The sequence below is a fragment of the Eriocheir sinensis genome, chromosome 36 (assembly GCF_024679095.1).
Source record: "Eriocheir sinensis breed Jianghai 21 chromosome 36, ASM2467909v1, whole genome shotgun sequence".
Taxonomy (NCBI): domain Eukaryota; kingdom Metazoa; phylum Arthropoda; class Malacostraca; order Decapoda; family Varunidae; genus Eriocheir; species Eriocheir sinensis.
Window position 1 is genome coordinate 10,934,010 of NC_066544.1, and position 10,482 is coordinate 10,944,491.

At 40.2% G+C, this 10,482-nt stretch overlaps 1 long non-coding RNA gene across 1 annotated transcript; it reads left to right on the forward strand.

Annotated features, from left to right (window-relative positions):
* The first annotated feature begins 6,564 nt into the window (after positions 1 to 6,564).
* On the forward strand, positions 6,565 to 8,881 carry LOC127007790 (uncharacterized). The gene is made up of 3 exons (XR_007760549.1): positions 6,565 to 7,683; positions 7,972 to 8,397; positions 8,539 to 8,881. It is a non-coding gene; the product is annotated as an uncharacterized LOC127007790 (long non-coding RNA).
* The last annotated feature ends 1,601 nt before the right edge of the window (positions 8,882 to 10,482 follow it).

A 10,482-nucleotide genomic window follows, 5' to 3' on the forward strand; every position in this document is an offset into this window, starting at 1 on the left:
TTCCTCTCCTTTCTCTCCCCTTCTCTCTCTTCTTCGTGGGACCCTGACCTCTTCCTCCTCCTCCTCCTCCTCCTCCTCCTCCTCCAAGTGTGTCTTCGTTATCATACATTAGGTCAAGGTTGATATATTTCTCCTCTTCTTTTTGCTCTTTTCTTCTTCTTCTTCTTCTTCTTCTTCTTCTTCTTCCTCTTATTCTTCTCGTCCGTTCACTTTCTCCTTCGTCCTATAATTATTTTCTTCTATTTTCTTTCTCTCTTTTTCTTTCATTTCTTTCTTCTCCTTCTTTTTTCTTTCCTTCAATTTTTCTTTATTTCCCTTCCTTCTTTCTTTCAATCCGTCTTACTTTGTTTCCTTTCTTACTTTCATTCTCTTTTCCATTGTTCTTTCTTCTTTTGTTTTTTTAAATTTTGTTTTCCTTCTATTTCTTTCTTTTCTTTTTGTTTGTTTCATTTCAGTTGGAGGGAGTGATTGTTGTTGTTGTTGTTGTTGTTGTTGTTGTTGTTGTTTTTCTCTTTGTTCTTCTTGTTTTTCCTCTTCTCGTCCTCTCACTTTCTCCTTCGTCCTATAAATGTATTGTCACAGATGGCGTGCATAATTTTATATATTTCTCAATACAACATTTATACATTTATTCATTCATTTATTGGATTTATTTGATTTACCGTGAATTCAGAAATATGGACCGAATTCAATTTGTTGAGTAAAAACATAGATAGATAGGGAGATGGACAGATAGATTGGTATATAGATAGACAGACAGACAGATAGATAGAGATAGATAGACAGATAGATAGACAAATATGTATGGATAGAGATAGATAAAGAAACCATAGATGTTGATATAAAAGGAAAATTTAGATAAGAAAGAGAAAGATAACTACAATGAGAGAGAGAGAGAGAGAGAGAGAGAGAGAGAGAGAGAGAGAGAGATTTACATAGATTTACATAGAAACTCAGGCCACACAGACCTCAAGGTCCAGACTAGGTGTTTTTTCCTTAAACCTAAGTGATTCTACATTAATCAGATAGCTCTAATATTTTGCATTTCTACTCTAGGTAACATTAAGTTGAAGGAGGTGCCGGTCGAGCTTGTTTTTAAAGGAGTCAGTTTGTTACACTGGACCACTGAAGGCGGGAGCTTATTCCATTCTCGCACTACAACGTTGGTGACGAATACTTTTGTGCATTCTGAATTTACTTGTCTACATTTAAGTTTTGTGCCATTGTTCCTCGCTCGCAAAGTGTCATCGATCATAAACAATTTTGATTTGCCCACATTCGTAAAGACACTAAGTATATTAAAACATTCGATCAGTTTTCCTCGGAGGCGACGTTACTCAAGAGACATGTTAATTAACCCGGTAGCAGCGACGGGCCAAATTTGTGGCTTTACCGTGTAGCAGCGACGGTCCAAATTTGTGGCTTTACCGTGTAGCAGCGACGGTCCAAATTTGTGGCTTTACCGTGTAGCAGCGATGGGCCAAATTTGTGGCTTTACCGTGTAGCAGCGATGGTCCAAATTTGTGGCTTTACCGTGTAGCAGCGACGGGCCAAATTTGTGGCTTTACCGTGTAGCAGCGACGGGCCAAATTTGTGGCTTTACCGTGTAGCAGCGACGGGCCAAATTTGTGGCTTTACCGTGTAGCAGCGATGGGCCAAATTTGTGGCTTTACCGTGTAGCAGCGACGGGCCAAATTTGTGGCTTTACCGTGTAGCAGCGATGGGCCAAATTTGTGGCTTTACCGTGTAGCAGCGACGGGCCAAATTTCTGATGATGATGATGATAGATGATGCATAAACTGATCACATATGCGTTGATATATTATGAAATGGTTTGCGTGAGTGATGATTCTTTCTCATTATTTTACTTAGAGGGGCCTTTAACCTAACCTAACCTAACCTAACCTAAGGAACATGACCTCCGCAGCTATCGGGTTACAGGTGGAAATCTCTCGTCGTAGGGTTTGTTGCGGAAGGAAGCGATCATTTTTGTTGCCCGACGCTGAACGCCTAATTTAGCAGTGTCCTCTGCATGGTGGGGAGACCAAAACTGTACCGCAGAGAGAGAGAGAGAGAGAGAGAGAGAGAGAGAGAGAGAGAGAGAGTAATGTAACAACTCTTAACAACATTAGCAGACACCCCTTCCCCCTCCTCCCCCCTTCCCTTCCTCCCTCTACCCCCTCCCTTCTCAACCTCTCCCCTTCCCTTCTCAACCTCTCCCCTCCCTTCTCCCACCCCCTCCTCATCTCCCTTCCTCCCCATCTCCTCTTCCTTCTCTTCCTCCTTCCTTCTACCCCCCCCCCCCACCGTTTTCCTCCCTTTCTCCCTCCTACGTCTTCTTGTTCTTCCTTTTCCCTTCCCTCCATTTCTTCTCTCCTTCTACTCCTCCATTTTTCTTTCTCCCTTCCCTCCTCCTCTTTCTCTCCCTTTCCTCCTCCTTCTCATCACTCGTCTCTCCTCTTCTCCCTTTTCCTGTCACTCCCCTCCTCCCCTTTATCTTCCTTTCTCTCCCTTCTCTCCCTTCCTCTTTTCCCTTCCTTCCCTTCCTCCATTCCTTCATAAGTCCTTCTTCCTCACGCCCTTTCCTTTCCCTCCTCTCTCTCCCTTTTCCTCTTCCTCCTCCTCTTTCTTAAGTTTCTTCCCCTTTCTTTTCCCCCTTTCCCCTCTCTTTCATCCCCCTTTCCTCTTCCTCCTCCTCTTACTTCCCTCGTATTCCTCCTCTTCCCCCTCCTCCTTTCCCCCTCTTCCCTACCCCTTTCCTCTTCCTTCTCCTCTTACTTCCCTCTCACTCCTCTTCCTCCTCCTCTTCCTCCTCCCTCCTTTCCTCCTCCTCCTCCTCCTCCCTCCTCTCTCTCTCTCTCTCTCTCTCTCTCTCTCTCTCTCTCTCTCTCTCTCTCTCTCTCTCTCTCTCTCTCTCTCTCTCTCTCATTCCTTCTTCAGTTCTTTTCTTCCTTTCCTCAATAATTAATGTTTTTTTTTCTTTTTTCTCTCTTATTCCCTCGTCATCCCTTCTTTCTCCTTATCTGTTTATCATTCTCTCTCTCTCTCTCTCTCTCTCTCTCTCTCTCTCTCTCTCTCTCTCTCTCTCTCTCTCTCTCTCTCTCTCTCTCTTTCTTCTTCCCTTTCGTTTCCATTTTTCTTCTTTTCCAATCCCATTTTTTGTTTGTTTTCTTATCTCCCTAGCTTTTCTTTCTCTTATCTACACTCTCTCTCTCTCTCTCTCTCTCTCTCTCTCTCTCTCTCTCTCTCTCTCTCTCTCTCTCTCTCTCTCTCTCTCTCTCTCTCTCTCAGCTTCAACTCATAATCTATTTTTTTTATTCTCCTCCCCTTCTTTCCTCTTCATTTTCCTCTTTTCAGCTCTCCTCTCAAATGTCTTCTTAGCTTTGCAGGGAGAGAATGGAGGAAAGAAGGAAGAGAAGGGAGGGAGGGAGAAAGAGATAGCGGAGGAAGAATTTCACACACACACACACACACACACACACACACACACACACACAAAGAACTCTCTCTCTCTCTCTCTCTCTCTCTCTCTCTCAATAAATAAATAATGCTCTGAGAAGCAAAATTACTTAACTGACGAAGAACATTTACGAATTATTATTATTTTTATTATTATTATTATTATTATTATTATTATTATTATTATTATTATTGTTGTTGTTGTTGTTGTTGCTCTGCTATTTATATTTGTAGTTTCTGTTGTTTGCATTGCTGTTACTACTACTACTACTACTACTACTACTACTACTACTACTACTACTACAATTACTCTTATTTCTACTACGCCGTTACTTTATCGTTAGGGCAGGGCAGGAAATAGATGAGGTAGATAAGTGACCACGGCCTCTATACTTAGAACCAACACAATGGATATATGGTTTCATTGGGACGAAAAATAATAATCTCTATAGTCGTGTTATATTACTCTCTCTCTCTCTCTCTCTCTCTCTCTCTCTCTCTCTCTCGTTCGTCCTTGCTCTCAGCGTCATTATTATAATTTTCTTGCTCCCATTTCTGTGGTTTGTGGTTTTACATGTGTGTGTGTGTGTGTGTGTGTGTGTGTGTGTGTGTGTGTGTGTGTGTATTGAGTTTAAGATTATGTATTTGATAATTTTTTTTTGCTCTTGTTTTTCTTTTTCTTGTTTTTGTTGTTCTTATTTTTTCTTCCTTTTTTTTCTTTTTCCTTCTTTCTCCTCTTGTTCTTTCTCTTGTTATTTAGTTCTTCTTTCTATTATTTTTTCCCCTTCTTATTTCTTTCTATGTTTGAAATAAATCCGTATATCCATTTAAATACGTCTAAGCCATTCGCTAAGTAAAAAAATTGCAACCCTTTAACCTTTCTCTAACCCATTCATTAAGCAAAGAAGTCCACCCTTTTAACACTCCCCTAACTCATTCATAAACCAACTAAGTCCATCCCTTTACGTTTCTCTTAACCTATTCGTTACTCAAGTCCTAACCGTTTAATATCTCTCTAACTCATTCATAAACCAAGCAAGTCCATCCCTTTACTAATTCTCTCATAAGCAATTCGTTAAGTAAGTCCTAACCCACCCATTCATAAACCAAGTAAGTCCATCAATTTCACATTAATCTCTGTCCTTACCACCACCACCACTACCACCAGCAACCACTCCACCTCTTCAACACTTCCCTAACGCATTCATAAACCAAGCAAGTCCATCCCTTTACTATTTCTCATAAGCAATTCGTTAAGTAAGTCCTAACCCACCCATTCATAAACCAACTAAGTCCATCAATTTCACATTAATCTCTGTCCTCACCACCACCACCACTACCACCAGCAACCACTCCACCTCTTCAACACTTCCCTAACGCATTCATAAACCAACTAAGTCCATCCCTTTACTAATTCCCTTAAGCCATTCGTTGCGTAAGTTCTAACCCACCCATTCATAAACCCACTAAAAGACCTTCCCTTTCACATTAATCTACGCACCACCACCACCAGGCGTTAAAAAAAGGAAACTATAAGTGCAAGAAGTCCCCAGATATTCCTCTTATACATTCCTTCCTCCGCACACACAGACACCCATTCAGGTCCGTGGAATCCCCCTCAGACACAGGCTTCTTCTGTTTGGGAGGCGCTGATTAATGAGTGCCTAGTTTTAAGGGGATAGATTGGCCTGGTGAAATGATGCTGGTGTTGGTTTTTCTTTGTGTCTGTGTCTGTACTCTCTGATGCTGTAATGAGTGATGATGGCGATGGATGTGGTGGTAGTGGTGGTGATAGTGGTGGTTGTGGTTGTGGTCAGGTTGAAGAGAAGAATAGTTGAAAGGTAAAGATGAAGTTAGACAGTGAGAGAGAGGGAATAAGAATGGTTAGGTTGAAAGGAATAGTTGATGAAAAGGAAGAATGGATGGAAGGAAGAAAAGATGATTAGGAAGAATATACGAAAGGAAAAATAGCTGAAAAGGAGGAAGAGATAGAAAGGAAAGAGAAATGAGGGATGAAAAAGTTTTATTTATTTTTGGAAAGCTATAACTGCTGTCAACGAGTCCTTCCGTACTCTTTAACTTCTTCTTTTTCTTCATCATCATCATCTATTTTTGCTTTTCTTGTTCTTATTCTTCTTTTTCTTCTTGTTCTTCTTGTTCTAGTTCTTATTTTCTTTCTTCTTCTCCATCATCATCTTTTTCTGCTTTTCTTGTTCTTATTCTTCTTTTTCTTCTTCTTGTTCTTCTTATTCTAGTTCTTATTTTCTTTCTTCTTCTCCATTATCATCTTTTTTCTGCTTTTCTTGTTCTTCTTGTTCTTCTCTTCATCATCTTTTTTTCTGCTTTTGTTCTTGTTCTTTTTCTTCTTGTTCTTCTTGTTCCTCTTCCTCTTCATCTTCTTTTTCTTCTTCTCCGGCGTCGTTACCAGCGGAACTTTATCAACACCGCCCTTACTGAAGCCTTCCTCATTAATAAGCCTCGGTCGAGTCCACGCATCCATCGCCTCTTCTGGGAATGCAAGTTTAGATGTTGAGTCCGCAGCGTCTTCTTACACCCCCACCCCCCACCACCCCTACCCCGCCCCCTGAGAGAGAGAGAGAGAGAGAGAGAGAGAGAGAGAGAGAGAGAGCATGTGCTTGGCTGTTGTTGTTGTCTTCTAACGTCAATCAAATGCCTGAGATTACAAGAAGAGAGATAGGAAGAGATAGCGAGAGTTAATGATATAGAGGAAAAGGAAATAAATTAGTGAATATATATATTAAGAATGAAGGAAATGGGTAATACTCTCTCTCTCTCTCTCTCTCTCTCTCTCTCTCTCTCTCTCTCTCTCTCTCTCTCTCTCTCTCTCTCTGTTGTTTTTGCTCCTTGTTTTTTTTTTCTTTCGGCGTCCTTTGTTTTACTTTTTTTTTTTTTTTTGTCGTGCACGTCTGTGTGTGTGTGTGTGTGTGTGTGTGTGTGTGTGTGTGTGTGTGTGTGACTTTTTAGGCGGGGTGGGGGATGTATTTTTATGATTTTTGTTGTTAGTGTGTGTGTGTGTTCATGTGTGTGTGTGTGTGTGTGTTTGTGTGTGTGTGTGTGTGTGTGTGTGTGTGTGTGTGTGTGTGTGTGTGTGTGTGTGTGTGTGTGTGTCATCTGTTTGTGGTTGCGGTGGGCATGGCATTAAGATTTTGTGTGCGGATTTGCTTGCAAGGGTACGAACACACACACACACACACACACACACACAGGAGAGGTTAAGTGTCGGGTTGCTGGAGGTCACATGAAGGAAGAAAGGTTAGGTGTGACTCACGTACATGTTTTCTTTCTCTCTCTCTCTCTTTTTTTTTTTTTTTTTGTACTCCTCGCGTGGACAAGGGCAAACAGGTTGAGTGAGGTTAAGGCGGAGAGGAGGACAGAAAAGAGGTTATGGGAATGAGGTTTGAACTGAATTTAATGGGTTGAGAAAATGTGGAATGTTTTTTTCTGCTTTTTCTTTATTGCATGGAAAAGACTGGAGAGGTTATGCGAGGTTGAGACGGAGGAGAAAGACAGAAAAATAGAGGTTATGGGGCTGAGGTTTGAACAGAATATAATGGGTCGAGAAAATGGGCAATGTGTTTTTCTTCTTTTTTCTTCATTGCGTGGACAAGAGTGGAGAGGTTATGCGAGGTTAAGGCGGAAAGAAAGAAAAGCAAGCGAAATAGAGGTTATAGGAGTGGAGTTTAAAAATCAATGTAATGTGTAGAGAAAAAAATGTAAAGTATAATGCTTTCTTTCTTTTTCATTCCTCGTGTATAAAAGAATGGACGGATTAGTTAAGAAAGGTTAAGATAAAGAAACACAAAACAAACTAATGGAGAGGTTAAGCAGGTTTGAGGTCTGAACTGAACTTAACGGGAAGGGAAACCAGAATATTGATTTCTTACTTTGCTTTTTATTCCTCGCGTGGATAAGAGTGAAGAGGTTATAGAAGGTCAAGGTAAAGATGAAAACAAGAGAAAAAAAGAGTTATGGGATTGAGACTTGAACTTATTTAACGGGAAGAGAAAACCAGAATATTGTTTTTCTACTTTGTTTTTATTCCTCGCGTGGATAAGAGTGAAGAGGTTATAGAAGGTCAAGGTAAAGATGAAAACAAGAGAAAAAAAAGTTATGGGATTGAGACGAACTTAATTTCACGGGAAGAGAAAATCAGAATATTGTTTTCCTACTCTTTTTATTCCTCGCGTGGATAAGAGTGAAGAGGTTATAGAAGGTCAAGGTAAAGATGAAAACAAGAAAAAAAAAGAGTTATGGGATTGAGACTTGAACTTATTTAACGGGAAGAGAAAACCATAATATTGTTTTCCTTTGTTTTTTTTATACCTCTCGTGGATAAGAGTGAAGAGGTTATAGAAGCTCAGGTTAAAGATGAAAACAAGAGAAAAAAAAAGTTATGGGATTGAGACTTGAACTGAATTTAACGGGAAGAGAAAACCAGAATATTGTTTTCTTACTTTGCTTTTTATTCCTCGCGTGGATAAGAGTGAAGAGGTTATAGAAGGTCAAGGTAAAGATGAAAACAAGAGAAAAAAAGAGTTATGGGATTGAGACTTGAACTTATTTAACGGGAAGAGAAAACCAGAATATTGTTTTCCTACTCTTTTTATTCCTCTCGTGGATAAGAGTGAAGAGGTTACAGAAGGTCAAGGTAAAGATGAAAACAAGAGAAAAAAAGAGTTATGGGATTGAGACTTGAACTTAATTTAACGGGAAGAGAAAATCAGAATATTGTCTTCCTACTCTTTTTATTCCTCGCGTGGATGAGAGTGAAGAGTTTACAGAAGCTCAGGTTAAAGATGAAAACAAGAGAAAAAAAAAGTTATGAGATTGAGACTTGAACTTATTTAACGGGAAGAGAAAACCAGAATATTGTTTTTCTACTTTGTTTTTATTCCTCGCGTGGATAAGAGTGAAGAGGTTACAGAAGCTCAGGTTAAAGATGAAAACAAGAGAAAAAAAAGTTATGGGAATGAGACTTGAACTGAATTTAACGGGAAGAGAAAATCAGAATATTGTTTTCCTACTCTTTTTATTCCTCGCGTGGATAAGAGTGAAGAGGTTATAGAAGGTCAAGGTAAAGATGAAAACGAGAAAAAAAAGTTATGGGATTGAGACGAACTTAATTTAACGGGAAGAGAAAACCAGAATATTGTTTTCCTACTTTGTTTTTTTATACCTCTCGTGGATAAGAGTGAAGAGGTCACATAAGGTTACCGTAAAGAAGAAAGCAAGTGAAAAAAAGTTATGGGATTGAGACCTGAACTGAATATAGCCGGGGGTTCAGTACGAGGAACATACATATTTTTCTTTTCATTTATTCCTCGCATGAACAAAAAGGTTACAAGAGGTCATGAGCTTAAGATGCAAGTAGAATTAAACCGCTAAGAGAAGAATGTGAGTTAAATATGTGAGTTGAATATCTTCCCTTTTGAAACACCTGGAAATGAGTGCAAGAATATAAGTGGAAGGAGATGATGAAAAGGAGAGAGAGAGAGAGAGAGAGAGAGAGACACACACACACACACACACACACACACACACACACACAGAGAGAGAGAGAGAGAGAGAGAGAGAGAGAGATACATACACACAGACAGATAAACACACACACACACACACACACACACACACACACACACACACAGAGAGAGAGAGAGAGAGAGAGAGAGAGAGAGAGAGAGAGAGAGAGAGAGAGAGAGAGAGAGAGAGAGAGAGAGACGCTTAATAATTACCCAATATCCAAAGTCGATTAAGATTGAAGAAGAAGAAGAAGAAGAAGGAGGAGGAGGAGGGGGAGGAGAAGAAGAGCTATAACAGTCGTGACGTCAACAAGAACAATAGCGAGTCTTCAGTCACGTAATGCAAACAAATACCTGAACAATACGTGTCTTAAACGCCTCACGAGACTCCTACAGTGAGGTAATAATAGACGCCACAGAGGAGGAGGAGGAGGAGGGGGAGGTTAGAAAGAGGAGGAGGAGGAGGATGAGTTTAGAAAGAGGAGGAGGAGGAGGATTTTAGAAAGAGGAGGAGTAGAGGAAGAAAAGGAGAGAGAGAAATGGAGAAGATGGTTAGAAAAAAAAGACAAAAACAACAGTTGACTTTTTATTTGAATTTCGTTTCTTGTATTACTTTTTTTTTTCCTTTTTCTTTTCCTTTTTTTTCTTTCCGTTTTGCTTTTCTCCTTCTTTGGTTCATCTTTATTTTGTTTGTTCTCTTCGTTTTTTTCATTTTCTTTCGTTTCCTTTTCATTCGTTTTTTCTCCCTCTTTCTTACTGTTTCCCTTCTTTCTTTCATTTCTTCTTTCTTACTTTCCCTCTTTCTTTGTTTCCTTTCTTTCTCTTCATTTCTTCCTTCCCTTTCTTTCCCCTTCAGTACGAGGGAGTGAAGAGGAAAAATATGATCACGGTATTGAAAGAGAACAGAAAGAAAGAAAAAAAGAAGAGGAATAGGAAGAGGGAGAAGGGGGTGATGATTTACAGTAAGAAGGGAGGGGGAGGGAGAATGAGAGGTACTGTGAATGGAAGGGGGAGGAAAGGAGGGGAGGATGAAAGCTCTCTGTTAGAAGGGAGGGGAGGAGAGGGAAGAGGAAGAGAGAGCTGAGAAGGGGAGGGAAGAATAGAAGAGGGCAAGGGAGAAGAGATGAAGAGAGAAGTGGATAAAGGAGGGAAAGAAGAGGGGAGAAGGGAGGAAAAAGCAAAGGGGAAGAGAAGGGAAGAGTGGAGAGTAAAAGGGAGAAGTTGGGGAGAATAAAGAGAAGGGGTGAGAGGAGAGGAGAGGAAAGAAAAAGGGAAAGGAAGAGAGGAGAGGAAAGGGGAGAAGTGAGGAAAATAAAGGGAAGAGAAGAGATAAGAGAAAATGGGAAAAGGGAAAAAGGAAAACATGGGGAGAAAGGAAGAAAATGGGTAACTTAAAATTTTCACCCCACTGCAGCAATGAAAAAGAGAGCGAACTAATTCTTGTACTGCGTTAAGAAAAAGAAAACTACGACATAAAGAAAGG